The sequence below is a fragment of the Pristis pectinata genome, chromosome 7, assembly GCF_009764475.1.
Source record: "Pristis pectinata isolate sPriPec2 chromosome 7, sPriPec2.1.pri, whole genome shotgun sequence".
NCBI lineage: Eukaryota > Metazoa > Chordata > Chondrichthyes > Rhinopristiformes > Pristidae > Pristis > Pristis pectinata.
This window is the reverse complement of record NC_067411.1, coordinates 20,637,174-20,660,854: the sequence shown is the minus strand read 5'-3', so window position 1 is coordinate 20,660,854 and position 23,681 is coordinate 20,637,174. Positions and strand designations below refer to the sequence as shown.

The 23,681-nt window shown below is 41.1% G+C and overlaps 1 protein-coding gene across 13 annotated transcripts in view; it reads left to right on the top strand.

Annotated features, from left to right (window-relative positions):
* The window catches only part of LOC127572413 (sorbin and SH3 domain-containing protein 2-like), a 337,556-nt gene that overhangs the window by 98,564 nt on the left and 215,311 nt on the right, over positions 1 to 23,681 (top strand). For 7 of the 13 annotated variants that reach the window (XM_052019641.1, XM_052019638.1, XM_052019636.1 and 4 more), the window contains exon 1: positions 8,941 to 9,437. The exons of 4 other annotated variants lie outside the window; for them this stretch is intronic. The gene's annotated coding sequence lies outside the window, so the exon portion shown is untranslated. Of the gene's footprint in view, positions 1 to 8,940; positions 9,438 to 23,681 lie in introns of those variants that run through there. 2 more of the 13 variants (XM_052019628.1, XM_052019627.1) reach the window with 1 other exon arrangement.

The window sequence follows — 23,681 nt, the reverse complement described above, 5'->3', positions numbered from 1 at the left end:
CTTGTTTTTTTTATTTATATATGTATTCATTCATGGCTTGTGGGGAATGCAAACAAGCCAAGGAAAAAATGTCCTTCATTAATCGCCCTTGAAAGTGTGGTGCTGTCCTTGTGGTGATTATATTTTGATGAAGTGGTTTGTACGATTGAGTGACCTGTTGTGCTATTTCAGAGTCAGGTAAGAGTCAATCATAATGTTTGGGGGTCTAAAGCTACATTTCACCCAGGTTAGGAAGACAGATTTCCTTTTCCAAGGATACTTATGAACTAAATACTAAATGGTTTTTACACTTTTAGTTTCATGGTCACTATTACTGAGGCTAGCTTGTTGGCCATTTCCAAATAGGGGAGATCCTTACCTAGCCATTTTCTATCCATATGTGTTAATTTTCAGTAGGGAGTTGCTGAATACAAATCGTGACTGGTATTCTAGTCATAAAGCCACAAAACTGTGGTGTTTGAGTGTTGGTGCAATCTGAAGTAATCTCACAGTCCACTTTCCTCAGCCACATATTTCCTTCAAAGTTCACATGCATTTCTATCATAAGGAAGCTATGAAGGCTTTGGAGAGTATGCAGAAGAGATTTGCCAAAATAATTTCAGGAATGTTTGATTTTAGATATGTGGATGGACTGGAGAAATTTGGAGTTACTCTCCTTGGAACAGAGGAGGTTGTGAGGAGATTTGATAGACATTTGAAATCATGACTGGTGCAGAATGACATCCACTTATCTGTAAGTCACCCTCTGCGACTAGCAAAGGGGTCAAGAATTAAGGGATGTAGAATGAGAGTGATTGGCAAAACCCACAAAAGTAACATGAGGAGAAAGGTTCTTCTTACATATACTGGAGATATAAGATACTGCAGATGGCGGAATCTGGAGCAAAAAACAAACTGCTGAAAAAAACTCGGCAGGTAAAGTAGCTTCTGTTGCGGCAAAGGGCTGGTCAACATTTTGGATTGAAACCAGGAATCAGGACTGAGATTGAAGAGGGAACTCTTTTCCTCTGCAAACTTAGTTCATGTAGTTCTAGTTTAAGTGTGCAATTTTTTGTGACAGCCACCTTGGTGCTCAATAGAGCATAGAACAGCAGAAGAACAGGCCCTTCACCTATGATGTCTGTGCCAACCATGATGCCAATTTAAACTGCACATCAGCCTGCACATGGTCTATATCCCTCCATTTCCTGCTGTTCATGTGCCTGTCTAAATGCCTCTCAAACATTGCTATCTTATCTGCTTCCACCACTTGCCCCACCCTGCTACTCTGTCAGTTGGGGCAGGGGGATACTTGCCTTGTAAATCTCCTCCCCCCCCCCCCCCAATTTAAAGCTGTGCCATCTCGTATTTGGCATTTCCATCCTGGCAAAAAGACTCTGACAATCTCCCCTATCCATGCCTCTCATAATTTCATATACTTCCATCAGGTCGCCCCTCAGCCTCTGAGACAAACAAAACTCTAGTGAACATCTACTGCACAGTCTCTGATGCCTCCATATCCCTCCTGTAATGTGGCGACCAGAACTGCAAACAATACTCCAAATGTGGCCTAACCAAAGTTTTATACAGCTGCAACATTACTTCCCAACTTTTATGCTCAATTCCCTGACCAATGAAAGCATATATGCCTTTACCACCCTATCTACTTGTGTTGCCGCTTTCAGAAAGCTATGGACTTGCACCCTAAGATCCCTCTGTACACCAATGCTCCTAATGGTCCTGTCATTTACTGTATACTTTCCTCTTACGTTTGACCTCCCAAAGTACAACACTTCACATTTGTCTGGATAAAATTCCATCTGCCACTTCTCTGCCCATATGTCCAACTGAATCAGAATCCAGTTTATTATCACTGACATCTGTTGAGAACATTGAGTGTAGGTCTTCAGGCTCCTGTACCACCTCCCTGATGGTAGTAACATGAAGAGGGTGTGCCCCGTGTGGTGAGGGTCCTTAATGATGGATGCCACCTTCTTGAGGCACTGCCTCTTAAGATGTTCACGATGGTGGGGAGGGTTGTGCCTGTGATGGAGCTGGCTGAGTCTTCAACCCTCTACAGCCTCTTTCGATTCTGCACATTGGAGCCTCCATACCAGGCAGTGATGCAACCAGTCAGAATGTTCTCCACCGTACATCTGTAGAAATTTGCAGTAGTCTTTGGTGACGTACAAAATCTCCTCAAACTCTTAATTAACTGGTGTACCTTCTTCGTGATTGCATCAATGTGTTGGGCCCAAGATAGATCCTCAGTAATGTTGATGCCCAGGAACTTGAAGTTGCTCACCCTTTCCACCGCCAACCCCTCAGTGAAGACTGGTGTGTGTTCTCCGGACCTCCGCTTCCTGAAGTCCATAATCATGTCTATATCTTGCTGAATCCCTTGACAACCTTCCTTACTTTCCACAACTCCACCACTTCTTGTGTCATCTGTAAACTTACTAATCAGCCCACCTACATTTTCATCCAATTCATTTATATACATCACAAACAACATAGCTTCCAGCACTGAACCCTGCGGAACACCAATGGTCACAGACCTCCAGTTGCAGAAATACCCCTCCACTACTAACCTCTGTCTTTTATGGACAAACCAATTTTGAATCCAATCTACCAAGTCTCCATGGATCCCCTGTGCATTAATCTTCTAAATAATGCCACATAGGTGGCACAGCAAGTAGCGATTCTGGTTTAATCGCACCTTTGCGTACAGACTGTGTGGAGCTCAAGTTCTCCCTTTGAATGTGTGGGTTTCCCCCAGATGCACTGGTTTCCTCCCACAATCCAAAGGTGTGCTGCCATTGTAAAATTACCCCTAGACTAGGTGAGTGGCAAAAATGTATCAAAGTGGAACAGATGGACATGTGAGATCGTATGGATTATAGGGAAATGAGGGGAAAATGGGATTGTTTGCTGGGAGCTGGCATAGACCTGATGGGCTGAATGGTGTCCTCCTGTGCCAGAAAATGCAAGTTGGATAATTGTTCCAAAATGTTCCAGAAACATAATTTTAAATTTATTCAATTGTTTAAGTCCATCAAACCAATCATTGGAGGGGAAATGATGGTGAGACTTGGAGGAATTTATTTTTGAGTCAATGAAGTTGTTTAGGTCTAGAAAGTTAATTATAACAAGAGATGCAGGGCATCAGATGATTAGCTCTCACAGGAAATTCATTTCCTCTTTTGTGATGCCAATGCCAGATGGATCTCCTTCCGCAACTTCCTCAAGGAAGCCAGAAGCAAGAATTTCCCAGATTCCCAAAGCATTGACTCAGTACAGACAGAAATAGCAAACTGTCCTAGAATTCATGCTTAAGATTCCAAGCAACTTCAGAAGCATTCTGGAGCACAGAGGTTCGAGACTTAGTATACCATCTGAAATTGCCAAGAAGTAGTCCCATAACCACAGGGAACTAAAACTCCAGCATACTGAATAGATGTCATGCCAGGTCAGATTATACCTGGAGTATAGTAAGAAACTAGCTAACCTTTATTTACATTTCGCTAATCAAATATGACATTCTGCATAAAGAAACTATTCATAACGTCTTTTTGCTGAAAGACATTGGACTGCTTTTTTTCTGTCTTTATTGGACTATATTCATTTTGCAGACACAGAGGCTGAAAAAAATCCATAGTTTGTAGCTTTTATTCTATGAAGATGGACTTTAAAAAAAATCAAAGCAAATACCTGAGCAGCATTCAAGAGCAACTACTTCCTATTTCCATTAATCTGACACACATTAATGTGTGTCTCTATTTGTTAAATCTAATGTGAATAATTTTGACATATTACTACTGTCCATATAAAGCTGTTAAATAGTGCAATTGTTCCCCTGATATTTATGAACTTGCAGAGTTAAATGTTAAAGCCATACAAATCAATAAGAACTATTTTGTAGAAGGAAGCAGGGTCCTCATTCTTCCATTCAATTCATACTCTTGTGTTACAAACCAAAATTCAACAACTATACTTGGCATTGTATACAGTCCTCCATGGCCTTTCTGTTTTCAATGTCTCTGTCTCAGTCCATTGCTCAACTTTAATCCTTTCAACCCTCACATAGTTGTCTGGTCAAGAAACATGTCTAGTTTTCCATTTGTAATAACCTAGATTTTATTTTACGCATGACAGAGCCAGACAGCTCTGAGTGGCAGACTTGACATCCTTTCAGTGACTGGCCCTTCCATTGTTCCAGAGGCATTTCAACTCTGTCCTTCTTAGGGCATAGAATTTGTAGGGGCCAAATTCTGATCCCAACTGGGGAGGTTGTGACCCTGGCAGGAAGGCTGATTTCCATAGACATTCAGGCTCTTCTCATCTTTCTTGAGCTTGATAAATCCCTGAAAAATTGTACTTCTATCTGCGTATTAAAATATCAGTAGCTAATGCATGTTCATGATGGCACTGGGTACCAAATCTAATTGAAATCGCACTGGTGTAGTGCAGATAATGCTTCTGAAGCCACCACCTCCTTCGGGTGCTTCTGTGATTGATCTTGAATTATACTGTTGGCTCTTCTTCATTCTCTGGTCAGTTAAACACACCACTAGGTATGGATTTTTTACATGCCTGTGCAGATAATAAATCGCCAACAGCTGAATGATACTTGCATTCTTAATCCTAACAAATGGCTCTTAACTAAGAGTAAAAAGGTGAAAATGAAAGTACAAAACATTTCCAAGTGGCTTAAAGTTCATATTGAATTTGGTTTCAATTCAATTAATATAATTCCAGTGTCAGGTACAGCTTTGATTAAATTGAACCCAGGTTGAATTAATTTAGGTTAGAGTGGAGAGGCTGCATAGATTTAATGTTAAATCATTGAAATGTGTGCAGTATGAACATTCAAGAAAATATATTTCAGCCTGCATCTTAATGGCAAGATTACCTCCTCCAAGATTTATTACAGTTGATGGTTAAAAAAGGAGAAATTCAGCTGGGGCTTTTCATTTATCTTTTCCTGTGGTACATCCCGTTAGGACTCCCTCAGAAGCAAATGGGTCTGAGACAATCAATGCTTCACCAGGATGGCAGTTTTGCCATCAGTTTTTATAGCATTAAATCTAAAATCAACCACAATCCTAAACAATTTAGAAATGCAGCTGTACAGCAGGCAGTGTGTGCTACTCTGTGCCGCTTTCCTTTAATACTGCTGACATCACACAACAGCATGTAATAATGGTTGTTCGTTGAGTGTGAATCTTTTTTAAGTGAAGTGCAATTTCAGCGTTGCAAACTGTAAGTGTGGCAGCTTCAGCCGAAGTAGAAAACGTGTGAAAACAGCTTATAATTTTACATTTAATCTATTCTTCACAGTGTAATTTGCGGACATACTGATAAGAATTTGCAGAATTAGTGTGAAAGAGTAGGGGCAGAGTACTAATTTTTGGCCTTACAATTGGCTGTATGATTCAAAATGGAGAAAGGGATTTTGGGATGGTGTAGAGAACCTTGAGTCTTTGCAATGGGAGCACACAGAAGTCCTGTGTAAGTAGCAGAAGGAGCACACCACTTCACAAACTCCCCAAGTTAATCACGTTAAGTTGGAATGACAGGTTCCCAAAAGACAAGAGAAAATTTTCAGACTATTATGGCATGATTCTCTATGATTAACCTAGGCCTCTGAGCAGGCAGGGTGTTTTGCCACCGAACTTACATCGTGACAAAAAATAATAAGAGATTGCAATAACATAGCTACTTCTAAAGTTTATGTCTAAACTTTGGGATATTATCCACCCTTTGAATTTTATTGGATTGTTTTCTCTGAAGCATCAGAGACTGAGGGGAAACCTGATAGAAGTCTAAAAAATTATGAGAGGCATAGATAGGGTAGATAGTCAGAGTCTGTATCCCAGGGTGGAAATGTCAAATATTAGAGGGCATAGCTTTAAGGTGAGAGGGAGAAAGTTTAAAGGAGATTTGTGAGGTAAGATTTCCACACAGGGAGTGGTAGGTGCCTGGAATGTGCTGCCAGGGTTAGTGGTAGAAGCTGTTGTGATGGTGATGTTTAAGAAGCACTTGGATGGGCACATGAACATGTATGGAATGGAAGGATATGGATCATGTGCATGCGGTTGGGATTAGTTGATTTTGGCATCATGGTCGGCACAGACGTCGATAGCCTGTTCCTGTGCTATATTCTTCACTCTTGTGTACTCAGCAGATTGTCTGTTGCTCCAGATTCCAGCATCTGCATTCTCTTGTATGTTGTATGTTCTTCTATGTTCTTCCATCAACTGGAGACAGTCACATAATGTTTATATTTATAAAATTATCTGCGTATATCCGTGCATAATTCTTTGAAAGTGTCAGGAGATGTTGAGAGAATGGTTAATAAAGCATATTCCATGTAGAGATTGTATTTTGAACCTTTATAGAACACTGATAAGGCCACAACTCAGGTATTGCATCCACTTTTGATCACCACACTTTATGAAAGTTGAGAAGGTCTAGAAGAGGGTACTGCTAAGATAAAATAGATTGGTTCCTTGAATGAGGGATTTCAGCTTCAAAGTTACACTGGAGAAACTGGGTTGCTATGCTTGAGGCAAAGAAAGTTGAAAAGTGACCTGACAGAGGTACAAGATAATGCTCAGTTAGATGGAGTAAATAAAGAGATGTTCCCATTAGTGACTGGCCAAATGACCTGGGGGACATGAATTTAAAGTGAAGAGCAAAAGATAGAGAGCAGATGGGTGAAAAATCTTAGCCAGCAATTTGTGATGACTAGGAAGTTTCTTCCTGCAAGAAAAATGGAAATAGTCAATGAGGGATTTCCGTCTTGGAACCTTGCAGCCTAACTGCATGAATATTAAATTCTCCCACTTTAGGTAACTGCCCCCCCCCCCCCCCAACATGCTTCTTCCCTTTCCTAGCCTTTTTTTCCCTCTCTCTTCTTACTTTTGACCCATCCCCCGGTGGATCTGCTCTCCCCTCCTCCCCCTCACCTGCCTATCACTATCTCTTACCTGCATCTACCTATCACCACCTTGTGCCCACCCTGCTTCCCCTCTTTTGTCCACGTATTACTGCTCTGGTTTTCCCTCCTATATATTGGGCTTCCCCTTTTCCTATCTTTAGTCCTGAAGAAGGGTCCTGATCCGAAACATTGACCGCCTGCTTTTCTCCACGGATGCTGCCTGGCCTGCTGAGTTCCTCCAGCGTCATTGTGTTTTTTCTCGAGGGATTTCAACAGAGTTCATGAGGGGAATATATTTACAGGAGTCCAGGGAAATAGCACTGAATAGAATGCTCTATACAGCCTGAAATGACTTGATGTGGTACAACAATTCAATGATTCAATTACTTAACAAATACGATCCTTGCATATGGCAGTTGCTGACCAACAATTGCACCAAGAGTGTTCCATCTAAATGTGTACAATGTCCATACGTGTGCCTGCCCACCAGGGAACTAACAAGATCAAAAACTAGATTAGCTACTCTGAATTTGTCAATCTTGAGGATGATATTTTGGAACCCTTGAGAATTGTGAGCTCTCTCTCAATGTTGTTGGTCAGGAAGGTAGCTCGCTGTCTCTACTTGAGATGGCCACTAAATTCAGGTCTTGCTGGTAAAACATACATGTTGTACGTGAGTATTGAAAGCCCAGAAAAAGTAGGAGTGGAACCCAGCTTCCAATGGATTTTATGTTCCAATCTACACAAGGCAGAATATTTGTGCAATATTTAGTTGACTCTGTTAGTAAAACTTGAATTTAAATATCCTTGGCTTTTGGTAGAAAATTTGCAGAGATTTCCTTTGGTAAATATGTTGTAATTGTGATGTTGCGGAGCATGTCAGTAGAGTGACTGTACATTCTTATTCCCATTCATTTTATTGTGCCATATAGGGCATTCTATAACCATCTAAACTGGAATCTAGCTTTTAGTTGTGTTTTGATGTGAATAAATATTTAATACTTATTAGTCCGTTAAAGAGGCTGTTTTCAAATTGAGCAATAATTACTTATAAGTTGCACAAAGTTGGGCCTTGATCCAAACAGCAGTGGAGACCAATTGACTAATTTCTGGGTTGAAAATTGGATATTTTATTTATGTCGATTAATTAAACATGGTTGTGTAACCCTGTTTTAATGTGGTGCAGAGCAAGGCATGTAAACAGCATGGGAGGAGGCCATATGCAGTTTTACAATAACAATCCATTGGCATTGCTGTGAAAATTCTTTTAAGAGGCAGGCGTGTGCATCTATTGTTTGAATACTAATTCCTGAGTGAACTCATAGTGTAGGGAGGAAGCCTTTGTTTAGCGAAAGACTCCTTCCTTCTAATCAACCAATCTACCTTGTTGTCGATGAGAGGGTGTAAAGGGTCCTGCAGTGATTGCATAAACAATTAAAATAGTTCTATGAAACCATAGTTCAGACACATGCATGAGAAAATCTTGAACAACTGGCTGAAATATTTGAGTAAATTATAACCAGTCCAACAATAGTTATTTTGACTGTTTCAAAACATTCCTTGAAACAGTACTTTTAACGTAAAATATTAGCACATTTTCCTCAACCATACCATCCATATCATATAATAACAAACTACAATGCAACATCACCAGTAATGCACGATTGCTTTAAAAGCCGTGTGTATAACATCAGTGGCAGCAAAGTATTTCAGTCTGTCTGAGGGCTGAAGGATTTCAGAACTGTCACATATTAAAAGCTTCCTGATGTGGTGGATTATTTAGCTTGGTTTTAAACCGTGAATAAACCTCACTTAAAGTTTTTTTTTCGCGCATAAAAGAGACAGAGGAGCTACTATTCTATTCTTCCTTTTGACCGGCACATGATCTGCCATGCCTGCAGCGCAAATCTCTGTTGCTTGTTGTCATGGTTACAGAAAAGCCAATGGTAAACCAATGGGATCTCTGCAGCTTTGCTGAAAAGGACCAGCCATTTTGGTTATGGGAGTGCACTGGAATAGTGTTCTGATTCTCCTGCAATAAAATCATCTATTGAGGAGGGGAGCCGAGAAGTCCTGCATTCTTGTGGCACACAGTGCCAGCGAATGCTTAAAAATCAGGCTGTTGATTGGTGCTTCTGAACTAAATTTGGGGGAAAGAAGGACATAATCTGGAATGCAAAGGAACAATTCTCCTACCAGGGAACACAGGCTGTGTTTTGTGTGGTAGAAGAGCGTTGGGCTGTAATGTTACCTTAACAGTGTGACTGTTGTCTGCAAGTGCTGACCAAGTAGGAGGGTGTAGCCCTTGCTCTGACACTGTTTATGTACATTGCTGCTTTATTTGGACAGACTCCACTGGAGAAGCAGGTGTGTGATTTATCTGGGCTCCACACAGACTGCAGCCTCTGGTTCACATGCTGCACACACTCGGGCTGCTGCACTTGGGACATCAGCTGTGGAGATCCTCGAATTAAACCTGGTCCGGCTGGTGGTCAGTTGCTTCCTCTCCATCAAGGTAAGGTGAAATCACAATGAGTCTTTCTTCTCGGTGGTGAAAATGACGGGTGGGTGTGGGGGAAGAGAAATTCGACACAATTAATTAAGCTCAGAAGCATCCGGATCGTGGAAACGTTTCTGTCCTCGCAATAATACATCTATTATAACAGAACTGCCATCCTTTATACTTTGGTATTTATCGTTGATCCGCGATGCTTTAATATAATGGATATCTGCAGTTCAAAAGCCTTTTCGGGGGTCTCGAACATCGATCTATGCAGAAACTACAACATAACCGCGGAATGCTTCTAGGCATTAAAAGAGTTCAAAGAGCAGTTTTTAATGGGCACGTTATAGAAATATATGTACCTTACCGACCGGCCAATCAAACAATCGAAGCTCTCAGACAGTCAACTGTACATTGATAACCTTGCCCCGAGAAAGGTGAAACCTCATCAAAAATTTAAAACAAAAAGGGAAAAAGAAACATACGACCGTGTTTTATGAGCTTGGACTGATTTCTCGGTTCTATGATCTTATTTTGTTTTATCTGTCTGGAGAAGACGACATTCCCAACTGATAAATTATAGACGCTGCAGTATTTGTTCCAGTATCTGTTTATAATAGCCGAACGTGAACCTGTGGTGTATGTAGGGACAACCGTATTAGTTCCATCCAGCATTAAGCCACTAAAAAGGCTTTGACAGTTTTATTCGCCAGATTTAAAGGTCAGCTAAAACTCAAATCTGTTTTCTTTCCCACTGCAAGCTTAACTAAATGGCTAAAGTCCATTTAAAAATATGCAATTTCTGACTACCGGAAAGTAATCAATTCCTCAGCTAACCTTTCTGTTAAAATCACTCCCAGATATGCTCAGTCTGAGTCGTTGCTTGAAGCAGGCAACGTATGGTGACAAAGGAAAATTGTCACTAATGCTGCTGCTGTTTGTTACCCGAGGTGTGGCAACTTGGAGTGAGATGTGTGAAGATGTATTTGCTTTCTTACTCTAGAATAAATAATCAGTTAACATTTTCAAAGAAACAATTGCAGTTTTGACTAAGTTACAGCTGTTAAATCTGCTTGTTGGTCCAGATTCTCATCAAGAATAAATGAATTCAATTTAAACATCACCATTAGTATAAAAGGCCACAGTTGTATTGATAGACCATTATCCTGAAACTATTTTAGAGGCTTTATTATGTATTGAGAAAGCTGTTCTTGCCATTCATGTTATTTTTGATTTTTTTTTCAATGCCAATTCAAATCATCCTCTCATTAATTTGTATCTGAGGTAAGGTAGTAAGTGCTTAGCTTACTGGTTTGTGGTTAAATTCCCAAAGGTATACCAGGATAGCGAGTACTGGTCCTTAGAAATATTGTTCGATTTTCACAGCAAAGAGGGTAGTGTCCATCAGTAAACTTTTGGCTGTGGTTTCATTGTTACTAAAGAATCTTCTTCTCACTATGGAAATATGCTTTGCACATTGGCAAATGTATTATATTTCTATATAAGAAATGGTTCTTAACTTTTCAATTTTGCTGTGGCCTTGTGTCTTATGAACAATGTGACATAGTCCTCAAAGAGCCAGTTTTTTTTTGGTGGGGGGGGGGGGAAACAATAAATTTAACTTTGCTGAGATTGTGTTCATTTTTATAGATGAGTAGCTAAATCAAGTAGAGTGATAGAAGTAGAAAAGCTCCTTCCTCTCAGTTCAGTGATCTGGGTTCAATCCTGCCTACCAGTGCTGTCTGTGCGGAGTTTGCATGTTCTGCCTGTGACCACACAAGTTTCCTCCTGATGCTCTGGCTCGGTCCCACATTCCAAAGACATGAGAGTTGGTAGGTTAATTGGCCTGTGTATATAGGTGCATGGTGTAGGAGGAATTGATGGGAATATGGGAAGAATAAAGTGGGATTCGTATAAATGGGTGTTTAGGGTTTGCATGGACTTAGTGGACCAAGGGTCCTGTTTCCGTTCTGTATGTCTCTGTGATTGCGAGGTTTCTGTTGTCTTTTTTTTTGCTTTACATTGAACTCTGTCAGACTCTTCCATCACCTTTTTGTTAGTTGTGACCAGATTTACTGCAATTTCAGTTTCCACAGATACTATGAACCCAAATATTTACTGTAGCATAGCATCTGTGGAAATGGAACCTGAATTAACCTTTCAGGCTGATGACCTTTCATCAGAATGTGTTATTCTGAATGGCCAAGTGATCAAATCTCTTATTCTAATTCAAAATTTTAATTATCAGACTGCGAATTCCTGAAAGTCAACCAGTTGTTTCCTACTAAAACTGTTTTATCGTTAAGAGACTCTCACTCCATTGTTTTATCTTGTATTCTCGTATACAAATCTTCTTTCCATTGTTGAGAGGAAAATTCTACTGGTTTGCACTTTGTATTAAAATTGTGGCTCTAAGTTTACATTTTCATCGGAGAGAAAATAATAATTCCTGTCTTAACCCACTCTCATTTGGGAGAGGTGGGGTATCTTGCTACTGAGCCAACCGGGGGGGGGAAGGACGGTATTCATTTTCTCTAACACAAGTCATACTTTTCATTCCTAATCATCATAACAACAAGAGCAAATTGCTTTAGCCTTTCAAAGGCATAGTACATTAATTCAAAGATATGCAGGTCTAATTATGTTCCTTGTTACCAAGATGAAGTTCCAGAAAGGAGAGCATTTTCTGACCATCCCTACAGGACCTTACTCATCTCCTTCTTGTCTGCCAGCTACATATCAACAAATTAACATAAAAATTAGGAGCAGGAGTAGACCACTCATTTCCTCAAGCCTGCTCTGCCATTTAATAAAACTTATGGCTAATCTGATGGTAACCTAAACTTTGCTGCATTCCTGTCTACCTCAGTAAATCTTCACACCTTTGCTTACTAATTATCTACCTACCTCTGTCTTGGGATCAGCTATTGTGAAATTTGCAGGACTGAGCTGCGCTCCTGGCTTTGAGCACATAATATAATTTAGCATTTTGCAAGTATTGGTTTTGTGTCTTGAACGAGATGGTATCAAATTGAGGACCTGTTCTCATGAGCCAGGGAATTGTCAGGGATCTAATGACAGTTTTGTTTTGAAGAAGGTGAGAGGGAGATTTCTTTCAATGTGTCACAAAACATTTTTTTCTCAAAACTACCACCAGTAAACATTAGTCATTTATTCTGCTTACTATTCAGTTGGACTTTATATGGATGGCTGGCATTCCTGCCTGCATTGCAACAGTGTCTGTATTCGCAGAAGAATAAATGTTGCCAAAGCCTCTGGGGCATCCTAAGACCATGATGAGACTCTTTTGTAGCAAAGCTCATTGAAAGAGAAGAAACGCTGTAAAATGAGTGAGGGATGTTCATGCTTGAGGACTCTTACTTCTACCAGAAAATTATTTATTAGCCAGCTATCGTTAAGGATAAATGGCCAGAATAACTGAAATCGGTCTCAATAATTTGACTGGGGAAAACCAAATGTCATGTTTCCAAGTTTACTGACAATACTAAATGAGGTTGTGTGCATGGAGGAGGATGTAAAGAGATTTTAAGAGAATATGGACACACTGATCGAGTAGGTGAAACAGTGAGAGGTGGAATATATTGTGAAAAGGTGCAAGATCATTTATTTTGGTGTACATAACAGAAAAACAGGATTTGTTAAATGGTTAGTGATTGGTTAGTGTTCCTGCACAAAAGGACCTGAGTGTGTCTGTACTTAAAGCCAATGTGCAGGTGCATTAAATGATTAGGAAGGCAAATAGTATTTTGCCCTTTACCAGAGGATTTGACTACAACAGTAAGGACCTTTTGCAGCAATTATACAGGGCTTGGCAAGACAGCACCCAGGGGTAGTGTGTACGTTTGTGGTCTCCTTACTTCAGAAATCATGTAATTGCCATAGAGAATGCAGAAAAGATTCACTGGATTTTTCCACTGATGCGGATTTGCCAAGTGAGGAGAGACTTGAGTGAGTAGATTAGGTCTGTATTCTTGAGGGTTTAGAAAAATGAGAGAAGATTTGATTGAAATTTACAGAATTCTTACAGGACTTGACAGGCTGGATGCTGGAAGGATGTTTCCTTTGGCTGAGGACTCTAGGGCCAGGGAACGCATTTTGAGAATAAAGGGCTGTTTAGGACTGGGATGAGGAGAAATAACTTCATTCGTGTGATGGTGAATCTTTGGAATTCTTCACCCTGAAACATACTCTGGAAGCTTGCTCATTGAGTTAATTCAAACAGAAGCTGATTGATAGATGTCATGATATTAAGGGGATATGGGCATAGTGCAGGAAGATGAGAGAGAAGATCAGTCAAGATGAATGGTGGAGCAGACTCAAAGTATGGGATGGCTGTCTTCTGTTCCTCTTACTTATATTTATGAAATTTGCAGATTCATGGTAGACTCCACTTCACAAAATGTTAACTCCTAAGTTATCATTTTGGAGAAGCTTTGTGGTCTGGCAACTCCCATGGCTTGGCATGTTTTGAATCTGTGGAACAGATTTGTATTAATTAACCAATCTAATTAAGATCAAACTAAGATCTAAAATTAACTAAGATCTGTACTAGACTGTGGCTAATTAACCTACTGGCACAACTTTTGTATTATCAGCTGACAGTGTTTCCGACTTATAGAAATTTTGGGTTACAGACAGTATCCGGACCCTTGTGTAATTTGGGGAGTGTCTATACTTAAAAAGAGCAGTTCTCCTGCTCGGAGGAAGATGACTGGGGCAATTTCTGTGGTCCGGCAGTAGTTAAGTCCCAAGGTTGCTGGACTAGAGAGTTTCAACCTGTAGTGTCTTCTGATGATCCAGAATACACTACCACAAGTGCTCCCCATAAACATTAACCTAAGAGTGAATGTTTTGAGGAATGGAGTAAAGCTTAAATCTGTATCATAACTTGCAAAGACCACAGTTAATGAGCAGAACTAAAAGCAGTACTCCATATTATGCAATCATTATAGGAGCACTAGAGATTGTGCACAGAAAATTTACTAGATTGCTACAGTATGCAAGGGTGTATATATTAGGCAATGGTGAACAGGCTTGATCTCTTTTCCATCGCAAGGAATGCCAAGGGGGTTATCTTTAAAATTATGGAGGGTTTTATGGAGTGATTCCTAGAGAATATTCCCACATGTGGGGAAGAGCATAACTAAAGGCCATCAATACAAGATGTTACCTTGATCGACTTAGATGATGAAAGGTGGGAAGAGACTCGAGTGGAGCCTAAATGATGGCTTGGACTGAATGGCTTCTTCCTGTGCCGTGCATCCAAAATTACTGTTGCGGTAGTCAACTCTTGATAACTTCAAAGGCTCTAAGTTTCAATCTATCTGAATCTAAATTTCAAAGTCAAATTGAGACACTTCAGACAATTACTGACTTGTGCCCCTGTTCTGTTGGACCTTCAGTCAGCCAGTAGGATAGCTGCCATACTGGACTGTCAGAAACCAGAGCACAATTTTTCAAACCTGCCACCCCTTCCCAAATTACAAGTCTCTTATTTGTCCTCATTGTCACCACCCAGTTATAATAGTGCTGACCCTACATATGAGTGGAGGTGTGTACCTTTTTCTCCAAGGAAGGATAAGTCCTGCTCTTCCACACTTCCCTGGTGCCCCACACAAGACATTTACCATTATTTTCTTCTGTTTCATGCATCAGTCTACTGCATTCTTGAATGTGTACCAACATTTTTTCTTAAATTGAACTTCAGTCAAGGGTATAACAAAGCTGATACAAATGAGAATTATACCTGTGCACATCATTTTTTTTTGCCAAAGTCAACAGTTACTGTTAATTATTGCTACGCTGCTGTGAACATTGTGCTTTCAATGTGGTTATAGTTACATGAGGCAAATAAGAATACAAAAAGCTCTTTTAGCCTTTGTTAGCATTTGATGAGAATACATGGTATGTCACTCAGAAGTTATTAAAGAATTATTACTTTAGAAACAAAAATGGATTTCGCATGTATTAGCCTCTTACAGTTGACCAGATGATAAAATGAACCCGAAAAATCAGAGCACCTGAAAGTTGCAGCTTAATTGCAATGAGTCAGTTTTATAGTAATTGACTTGGCATCATGTTCCAGTTGTAATGCTTCTGGGCACATGCGTTAACTGTTTATTTCATTCAGATGGTTGAGGTGCCTGCCAGACATGCCCAGGTGCGTAATGAATATATGCAAATAGGCATCCTAATTGTAATTGCGTTCCAGACCCAATTTTTCAGTATAACCTCTTGGGATTGGCGTTGGTTACTGATTCACTCGAAACCCCTTCAGATTGAGGGGTCAGATGCTGTCAGGATCCACAAAGATTGTTCAGCTTGGAATTTGCTTCTGTTTTTGTCTTATTTATCTCCTTCAAACCCTTGGCTTACTACAGGTGCTACTATCTGCTGCTCATCCCGATCGGAAAGACTGCAATTGAAAGGGGAGTTCTCGGGAGGAGAGTGTGTGAGGAAGGGGTTGGGTGGTTGCCTGTGGACTTTTCCCCTAGCTTACAGATCCTGTACACAAAGTGTGACTTTCCCAGCTAGAACTCAGCACTGTGCTTCACGGTGCTGGCTCTTGTTAATCTTAGCAGCCTCCTACAAGTGGCCATAGTCTGTCAAAGTTGGCATCTTTTATTTTTATGACTCCAGCTGCTTCAAGGCTACTATCATCCCTCGTCCACAGTGCACAAGTGAGATACCAGGCTGACAAAGGGAAAGGTGATGTGTTCATCAGCCTAGCATCTTGCTTACTCCAGGTTGATCGCTGGAGCTCTGAAGTTTCTGGCTTGCCTGGTGTTAAAAGCATTACTGACTGCACTTGTGTAGCCATCTAGGCCTCTGAAGGTGAATTAGAAGGGCTCATGGGAAAGGCTGTCACTCCAGTCCTTGGAAGCCCCTGCCAGTGTTAAAGGCAGCTATCCCAATGGCATCATCCTGCAGCACTCTTGATACTCCCGTGGGAAGTCTTGAACTGACCACAACTATTTGGAAGGTATTCTAAGGGACAGGATATATAAGTATTTGGATAGACAGGGCCCAATTAGGGATAGTCAACATGGCTTTGTGCATGGTAGGTCACGTCTAACCAATCTTAGCGAGTTCTTCAAGGAGGTTAGCAAGAAGGTTGATGAGGGAAAGGCAGTGGACATTGTCTGCATGGATTTTAGCAAGGCCTTTGACAAAGTCCCACATGGGAAGTTGCTCCAGAGGGTTAAGTCACTTGGCATTCAGGATGAAGTAGTCAATTGGATTCAACATTGGCTTAGTGGGAGAAGCCAGAGAGTGGTAGTAGGTGGTTATTTCTCTGACTGGAGGCCTGTGACTAGTGGTGGGCCGTGGGGATTGGTGCTGAGTCCGTTAATGATTTAGATGATAACGTGGCAAACTGCATCAGCAAATTTGAAGATGACACCAAGATTGGGGGCGTAGTGGACAGCAAGGAAGGCTTATCAAAGCTTACAGCGTGATCTTGACCAGCTAGGAGAATGGGTTGAAAAACAGCAGATGGAATTTAATGCAGACAAGTGTGAGGTGTTGCAGTTTGGGAGGACAAACCAGGGTAAGATTTGCAGAGTGAATGGTAGGGCTCTGATGTGTGTGGTAGAACAAGGGATCTGGGAATACTGATCCGTTGTTCCTTGAAAGAGGCACAGGTAGATAGGGTTGTAAAGAGAGCATTTGCCTCTTTGGCCTTCATAAATCAGGGTATTGAGTACAGGAGTTGGGATGTTATATTGAAGTTGTATAAGATGTTGGTGAGGCCAAATTTAGAGTATTGTGTGCAATTCTGGTCACCTACCTACGGGAACAATATCAATAAGCTTGAAAGAGTGCAGGGAAAATTTATAAGGATGTTGTCGGGATTTGAGGACCTGAATTATTGGGAAAGGTTGAATAGGTTAGGACTTTATTCCCTGGAGTGCAGGAGAATGAGGGGAGATCTTAGAGGTGTACAAAATTAAGGGGCATAGATAGGGTGAATGTATGCAGGCTTTTTCTCCTCAGGTTGGGTGAGACTAAAACATAGGTTTAGGGTGAAAGGTGAAATATTTAAGGGGAATCTGAGGGGAAATTTCTTCACTCAGAGGGTGGTGCAAGTGTGGAACGAGCTGCCAGCGGAAGTGGTGGATGCAGGTTCAATTGTAACATTTAAGAGAAGTTTGGATAGATACATAGATAGGAGTTTGGAGGGATATGATCCAGGTGCAGGTAGATGGGACTAGGCAGAAGATCAGGCTGGCATGGACTAGATGGGCTGAATGGTCTGTTCCTGTACTGTAGTACTCTGACTCTATAAATATATTCAATGATTCCACTTCCACGACTCCTGGGGTAGAGAATTCCAAAGATTCGCAGCTTCTCGAGAAGAAAGTTTCCCCCTTTGTCTTTGGCTGAAATGGGTGACACCCCTCCTCCCTCCCACCCACCCGCCCATTCTGAAACAAAGCTGTCTAGTTCTAGATACCCTCACCAGGGAAAACTCCTGTAATCTACAGCCTGCCATCCCCCCATTGTATGTTCCAATTAGATCTCCTTTCATTCTTCTACGTTCCAATGAGTATAGGCTCAACCTGTCTTCACACTTCAATCCTTTCATCCCAGGAATCAATCGAGGGAACCTTCTCTGAAATGCCTGCATTATTAGTACTTCCTTCCTTAAATATGGGGACCAACACTGTATGCAGTACTCCAGGTTTAGTCTCGCCATTGCCCTGTAAAGTTGCATGAAAACTTCTCTATCTTTGTACTCCTTACTTCTTGCAATGAAGGCCAACATTCCATTTGCCTTTGTAATTGCTTGCCCAATCCTTTTGCATTTCATGCACTATTGCTTCCAGACCCCTTTGTACTACAACATTTTATAATCTCACTATATTTAAATATTAATTTGCTTTTTCATTCTTCCTTCTAAAGTGGGTAACCTCACATTTTTGCACATTGTATTTTAGATGCTATCTCCTTGCCCATTCACTTAACTCATCTATATCCCTTATTCAGATTCTGTGTCATCAAATTTTCTTAGCCACTTATCTCTGCGTGAGTTTGTCTATAATATACTCAGTTTCTAGATTCAAGCCATTAATATAGATTATAAATAGTTGAGGTCCCAGCAGTGATCCTTGTGGCACCCCAGTAGTTAATGATTACACTTGTCCTGGCTCTCTGCTTTCTGTGAGTTAACCATTCCCTATTTGTGCCAATATACAGGTCCTCCCCAGCTTACAAACCCCCGACTTGTGTACAACCTGTATATAAGAATGAGTGTTGGGGAGATTGGCGGGGTGGATTTGCCGGCTGCTGCAGGGCTGCAGGCATCTTCTGCTGTGTGGGAACTTGGTTCACGGCCACATTTCTGACTTGTGGACTGTTTAGTTAAAGAAGAGTTAACAAGAACAGAACCCTGCTGTAACCTGGGGATGACCTGTATTACCCCCAATCAGGTACATTCTCATTTTGCGCAGTAATCCTTTATATGGCACCTGAACAAATACCTTCTGGAAATATCCACTAGACTCCTCTGAGAACTTGAGCAAATTTGTCAAATACTATTTTAAAATTATGTTGACTCTCCTCGATTATCTTGTGATTTTCTAAATGTCCTGCTGACATCCTAACAGATGTGAGCATTTTCCCAATGGCAGACGTTAGGCCAGCTGGCCTATGTCTCCTGTTTCATTTTCATACTTTCTTGAAAAGTGGCACTACATTTATGTTTTTTCAGTCCTCTAGGTCCTCTGTAATCCACCAAAATTCCCTGGATTCTAATCTGCAGCCACTTCCTTCTAAGGCCCTAAAATGCAGGCCAACAGGTCCAAGGGATTTGTTGGCCTTTAGACCTGTGAGTTTGTCTAATATGGGTCCTCCCCAGATAATGGCAGGGTTCCCGTCCTGTGAACTGTTCATAACCTGGACAGTTCGCAAGTTGGAAATACTGCAGCGAATGGAGTTTCCAGGCGATTGAAGATGGCTGCAGCCTTGCAGCAGCTGGCAAATCCGTCCCATAGGTCTCCCAAACAGTCGTTCATATGTATGGGCTGTATATTAAGTCAAGTGTTTGTAACCTGGAGAGGACCTGTACTTTTTCTCTCCTTATTGTCCCTATTATCTTAGTGGGATGTAGGTTCTACCTTGCTGAGATGCAGTTCAGAGAGTGCAAGGCACATTCTGAAAGGTCATTTATGGCAATTATTCACACAGTCCTTGATTGCAAGTGTCAGAAGACCTCACCAGTATGAAAGAATTCTTAGTGAGCCAGATCTTGTGCTCAATACTTTTCATGGTCTTCAAGAAAGGTTTGTGGAATATTGAGCAAAGTGTAGAAGCAGTGACCAATTCATTTTTCCTTTTTTTTATATTTGGAAGTACTGCGGTCAGTTGGAACACTTTCCTCCCACCCTTCTTCCCCCCTCAGACTCCCAACCACCTGGGTTAAGATCACACAAAATGGCTTGGAAGTGAGGAAATAAATAAGGGAATTTAATTTAACTCCATTGATTTGCTGTGAACTGACTTTACCTACTGTGCAATTGGTGGAAGTCTCATGGTTATTAATTGGAAACTGTCAGAGAGGACCAGTTGTTACCATTCATATTGCACAAGGTCATGGAGCAGTTAGGTCCTGCATTAATATTCATTTAAATCCTTATTTATTGGAACTGTGGTACAGCAACATTTAATTAATTCAGAAACATCTAAAATGCAATCAGTCAGCAATCGTGATTGCTGTGAATAGTGCATGAACTGCTGAGTATAATAGTGGGATAATCATTCTCAAGGAAAACAGAAAATGAGAGTAAACTGGCAATAAACATAAAAATGGACTAAGAGCCATAGAAATGCAAAAATGAAAAGATTAACATGAGCAAATGTGCTTCCCTTATAGACAGAGATGAAAGACTTTGAGATAATGAGGAATTAGGAAACAGCAGAGAGGTTAAACACTTATCTGTCTTTATCGAAGAAGGCACAAAAAAACTTGCTTGAAATCAGAAATGAGGATCAAGTAGTAAGGAGGAACTGAAGGAAAGTATTATTAGTTAAAAGGCTTTGGAGAAGTTAGAAAGCTGATTATCAATGTCACAGGGTTTTGAAAGAAGTGGTTATGGAGATTGTGAATGCAATGATTTTTGTTCCAAGTTCTACAGATTCTGGAATGATTCCTGCAGACTGGATGGTGGCAAATGTGACCCCTTTATTTAAGAAAGGAGGAGTGGAGAAAATAGGGAACTACCCACCTAGTAGCCTAGCATTAGTGGTTGGGGAGACTGCTGGAACTTGTAATGAAGAATATAATGATGGATCAATCTGAAAAGAATAATAGGATTGAGCCAAGTCGGCATGGACTTGTGTAAAGGGAATTGTGCTTGACTGATCTGCTGGAGTTCTTTGAACTTGTGATTCAAGAATAGATAACGTACAATCAGTGGATCTGTAGTTAGATTTTCAGGAGTCTTTTGAAAGAAGCAAGTGAGGAGATTGCTGGGGCTTTGACAAAGATTATTGTGTCCTCACTAGCAACAGGCAAGGTCCTGGAGCACTGGAGAGCAGCAAATGTTGTGCAAATATGTACAATCCAGGTTAGTATAGGCCAGTGAGCCTCACTTCAGTGGTAGGGAAGCTATTGGAGAGGATACTGAGGGATAGGATTTGTGTGCATTTGGAAAGGCACGGCCTGTTTAGGGACAGTCAGTATGGCTTTGTGTGGGGCAGGTCAGGCCTTAGAAACTTGATTAAGTTATTCAAGGAGGTGACAAAGGAGCTTGATGAGGGTAAAGCAGTGGACATTACAAGGCATTTGATAAGGACTCTCATGGTAGGTTGATTCAGAAGATAAGGATGCATGGGATCCAGGGTGAATTGCAAGTTTGGATTTAGAACTGGCTTGCCTATAGAAGACAGAATAGGAGTTGAAGGCTGTTATTCTGGCTGGAGGTCTGTGACCAGTGGTGTTCTGCAAGGAATAGTGCTGGGACCTCTGTTGTTTGTGATATGTGTCAATGATTTGGAAGAAAATGTAGATGGGTTGATTAGCAAGCTTGTGGATGACAGAGATTGGTGGAGTTGTGGACAGTGTAAAGAACTATCAAAGAATACGGTGGGTTATAGATCAGTTACAGATATGGGCAGAGAAGTGGCAGATGGAGTTTAATCCAGGCAAGTGTGAGGTGTTGCACTTTAGGAGGTCAAATGTAAGGAGGAAGTATACAGTTAATTGTAGGCCCTTAATAACACTGAGGTATAGAGGGATCTTGAGATCCAGGTCCATAGTTCACTGAAAGTGGCTATGCAAGTGGATAAAATGGTAAAGAAGGCATATGGCACTCTTGCCTTCATTGGTGGGGGTGTTGAGTATGAGAGTAAGGAAGTCATGCTGCAGCTATGTAAAATTTTAGTCAGATCGCCCTTGGAGTATTGCGTGCAGTTGTGGTCTCCCCATTATAGCAAGGATTTGGAGACTGTGGAAAGGGTGCAGAAGAAGTTTACCAGGATACTGCCTGGATTATAGGGTATGAGCTATAAGGAAAGATTGGACAAACTTGCGTTGTTCTCCCTAGGGTGTCGGAGGCTGAGGGGATACCCGATAGAGGTTTTTAAAATTATGAGAGGCATAGATCGGGTAGATAGTATCTTTTCCCCCAGGTAGAAATATCAAACACCAGAGGAGGTACTAAGGTTAGAGGGGGGAAGTTTTCTTTACACAGAGAGTGGTAGGTGCCTGGAATGGATAACGGGGGGTAGTAGTGGAAGCAGGCGGTTTGGTGGAGTTTAAGAGGCTTTTAGATGGACACATGAATATGAAAGGAATGGAGGGATATGGATGATACACAGGAAGAGGACATTTAGCATAAATTGGCATCAAGATTGGTACAACAGCATGGGTTGAATGGCTTGTCCAGTGCTGTAATGTTCTATGTTTTGATAAGGTCCCACACAGGTGGTTGGTCAACAAGAATAGAGTACGTGGAATTGGAGGTAATATACTCCCAACAAAGGGAAAGGAGGGTGAACGTGTGCCAGTCTACATTGGTGGATTGGTGGTAGAGAGGGTCAGCAGCTTTGAATTTCTGGGCACTAACATATTGGATGACTTGTGATAAATGTGATCACAGAGAAGGCACACCGGTGTCTCTACTTTCTTAGAAGGCTAAAGAGGTTCAGCATGTCACCGAACACTCAAACTTCCACAGATGTACTGCTGAAAGTATCCTGACTGGTTGCATCATGGTCTGGTACAACAATTTGAATGTGCAGGAACATAAGAAGCTGCAGAAAGAAGTGGACTCTGCCCAATACATCATGGGTACCATCAGTTGTATCTATGAGAGGCGCTGCTTCAAAAAGTCACCATCTATTATTAAAGATCCCCAGCATCCAGGTCATGCCATCTTGCAGCTACCATCAGGCAGGAGGTACAGAAGCCTGGAGTCCCACGTCACCAGGTTCAGGAACAGCTACTTCCCTTCAACCATTTGCTTCTTGAACCAACTTGCACAACCCTAATCACTACGTCACGATAGCAACACTGTGACCACTTTGCACTACAATGGACTTTGTTTTCCTTTTGTTCTAATTGTGTTCTTTCTTGCATAATTTTTTATAATTTATGTTTTTTGTTTGAATGTTGTACCTCTCATGCTATGTACCTGTGATGCTGCTGCAGGTAAGTTTTTCATTGCACCTGTGCATACATGTACTTGTGCATCTGACAATAAAATCGACTTTGACATGACTTAGTTAACTGACAGAAAGCAAAATGGGAATAAATAAAATTTGTATGAGCAGGCTTTGTGTGGGGTACTACAGGGACAGGGACCCAATTAGTCACAATGATTTGGCTGAGGAGACCAAATATTGTATTTCAAAGTTTGCTGATGGTACAAAACTTGGTGGGATTGTGAGGAGGGGAGGATGAAAAAAGGCTTCAAGGGCATTTAGACAAGCTAAGTGGGTGAAAACATAGCAGATAGATTATAATATGGAAATGTGAGGTTATCTACTGCGGTGTACAGAACAGGATTTTTTAAAAAAATGCTAACAGATTAGAAACTGTTGATGTTCAAAGGGTCATGTATGCCTGTACATAAGTCCCTTAAAGCCAACATGCAGGTGCAGCAAGCAATTATGAAGGCAGACGGCCTTCATCACGAGAGGATTTGAGTAAAATAGTGCAGATATTTTACTGCAATGTAGGTCCTTGGTGAGATTGCACCTGGAACATCGTGTACTGTTTAACATGGAGCAAGT